The sequence below is a fragment of the Vicugna pacos genome, chromosome 10 (genome assembly GCF_048564905.1).
Source record: "Vicugna pacos chromosome 10, VicPac4, whole genome shotgun sequence".
In the NCBI taxonomy this organism is placed as follows: domain Eukaryota; kingdom Metazoa; phylum Chordata; class Mammalia; order Artiodactyla; family Camelidae; genus Vicugna; species Vicugna pacos.
The window spans coordinates 74,502,004-74,504,959 of NC_132996.1; positions in this window are offsets into that span (position 1 = coordinate 74,502,004).

Consider the following 2,956-nt stretch of genomic DNA (forward strand, 5'->3'; position numbering starts at 1 on the left):
CCCTCCCAAGCTGGCCTCTGAGTGGCTGTCCAAGCCCAGCCTCTGCTTTGCTGCCCCGGGGTGGCCGTGGCCGTGCATGTTCTTCTTCCCAGTGGTCTGTCCCCTCCCCTCCCCAGCGCCAGGCTTGCATGCGGCTCCCCACAGGACAGGCCCCTAAGCAGGCTCTCCTCGGGGCCGTCGGCTCCTCTGATCCAAGAGCTGCCATGTGGCACAACTTCCAGTGCAGCCCTGGCCCCTCCTGCACTGGCCAGGCAGCTCCCGCTGATCTTCTTTGTCCGGACGTCTGAGGACCTCTCCCGTCCATGCAGATTTGGCCATGACCGTGCCGGCATCCTCTGAGGACGGAGGTGCCTGTGTACCACACCCTCCCCGCTGCGCCCTGCCCTTTCCGTGTCCCGCGTACCCCGCTGGGTCAGCTGTGAAGAGCCAACCCACTGCCAAGGGCCAGGTCTGTGGCGGAAGAGGTCAGAGCTGTGGCCCATGTGTGCCCGGGACCCGGCCAGCCACTGACACCTGGCTCTGGCCTCAGACCAAGCAGCCTTCTCCAGTGGATCTGGGCCAGGGTTCCAAGTGTCCCTGGGCGGCTGGGCGTGCTGGGGGCCACGGTCAGGAGGTGGCTGTGTCCCGACCCACCCCCAAGTCACAGGCTGCCCGGTGTCCTTGTCTGTGTCCCTGTCCCTCTTATCCCCCATCTCCGGGAACCCCCAGCACAAGGGTGGCACATGCCTTCGCCATCCATCCGGAGCAGAACCCAGAACCGTGAACACCGCACGCAGCCCCTGAACGGACGGCCCTGCCAAGGCCAGACTCCGCGGGGAGCTGCAGGAGGCGGTCGCAAGCTGTCCAGGCCAGCCCTGGCTCACAGGCCCCAGCAGGGACAAGTCACTCCCCCTCCCCTCCCAGCATCCAGGAGGGGTGGGGGCTCAAGCACAGACTGGAGGAGCCGCCCTGTGGGCTGGGCCATGGTGGCCTCAGTGGGCCACGTCCAGCTTCGCCGCTCCTTCGGGGAAATGATGACTTGCGTAACCCAGCCAGGGCTGCGGGCCTGGGGTGGCAGCAAGGGCCCGCTATCCGGTTACTCCTGCTGGCCGGCCTCGGTTCCGGGCGGGGCGGGGCGCGCGCTCCCTGGGGGGTGAGGGGTCAGTCGTGGAGCATGGGGGAGGCGTCCGTCCGTCCCCCTGGAGAGGAAGTGGTGGCTGCTGCGACACCCGCTCCCCTGGGGGTGTGGACAGTGGGCTGCTTCAGGTGCAGTCTGTGGCTGCGGGGTCAGCTGGTCACTGGGGCAGAGGATTCCGGACCCAAAGGGCTAAGAATTTCCTGCTCCCAAGAAGGATGTCTCCCTTCTCACTCGGGGTCCCCTGGGCCCAAGGGGTCGTGGTGTCACGGCCGGGGGTCCCTGGGCACCCACTTGGTCTCTGACCGGCCGCGCTGTCAGTGCCACTCCCCAAGCGGCCAGAGCAGACAGCGGGGTCGGGCGGGCGGCCGGGCAACTGGACACTGTGCTCAGGCCTCGCCCGGCAGGACGGGGCAGACAGTGGGCGGGGGGCAGTGCTGGCCAGGTGGGCACGCTGCACAGACTGTAAGGGGTGGCCCTCACCCCAGTGCGGGGTCCTCGCGGCCCCGCTGGCCCTGTGGGACCGCCCAGCCTCGGAGGACATCAGCTGCCTCCCAGGGCCCCTACGCCCCCAACTCCTCTTCCTGAGCCCCTGGTCCCAGCTGGAGACACTGGGACCACCGTGCTGCCACCTTGTGACGGCCACAGGGACTGCAGCCAGGGCCTGGAGGGAAATTTGGTGCCACCGTCCCGAACCCCACCGGCCCCCAGTCGCAGCTCAGCCTGGGTCTGAGTAACCAACGCAGCGTGAGGTGGACTCAGAGGGCACCTAGTTCCAGGAGCTGGGGCAGGAGACAAAGGACGCAAGTCCAGCTTCCGCTGTCCCCACCACTGAGCACCCGCAAGCTGCCCGCCCAGGCCCCAGCCTCCCTCTGTGAGATGAGGGGTCAGCAAGAGGACGGCCGGCAGCCCGTCTCCCTCTCGTTGTCAAGGAGCACAGGAGGTGAGGCATCCGCCCCGGCCCTGCATCTGCCCCTGCCCGGCCCCCCCAGCCCCTGCCCGGTGTCCACAGATCCTCGAAGCCCCCTCTGGCCCAGGAGAAGGGCACTGGGATGTGTGGGGCGATAGGAGGCCCCGCAGGACCCTGAGCCCCAGGACGACCCCGGTGGCCAGCACTCTCCAGCCTGCGGGCCCCCTGCCCCACAGGTTCCAGGTCCGGCTGGCCTCCCAGCAACGGCCGGAGCCAGCTGGCTGGGCCCAGGCCCTGCTGGCTGGTCTACGGGTCCCCCTCCCCATGCTTGGGCTGTGGGGCTTGGGACAGCCACCAGCTTTCCTGTGCTGGACGCTGTCCTGAACCGTCTGCCACCCTGCCACACCCGGCGGGAATCCCCCGGCCAGGCCCTCAGAGCACGGGGCAGCCTGGCCGACCCTCCCAGCGCTGCTGTGGGGCTGGGCCCAGCCTGAGGCCTGGGTGTCCAGGGCTCCCCCAAGGCCTCCAAGGCAGAGGGGGCTGGGCTCTAGGAACACAGTTCTCAGGGTGGGTTAGGGGAAGATGGCGCGCGACAGGACCTCTGAGGGCATGGTCTCCCGTGGGCCTGAGGGTGCGCGCACACACACACACGTGCATCGCACGCTGAGCTCGGCTTCAGTGTGATGAGAGAGCTGGAGTTTGCGGGGCGAAGACGGAGCCCTCCCATCTGACGGGCCAGGGATGCCAGTCTTGAGTCCCTGGGTGCGCCCCATGGGGCCCCCTCCCTCACCCCCTCACGCACACCCTCCGTCTGTCTGAGCGCATGGAACACGGGGCAGCAGGCCTCCCCAGGCAGCCCCGGCCCGCATCTGCCCCGCTCCCTGCTCCTGCGTTTTATGGACAAGCTTAAAAATCACACCGAGTCCACAAGC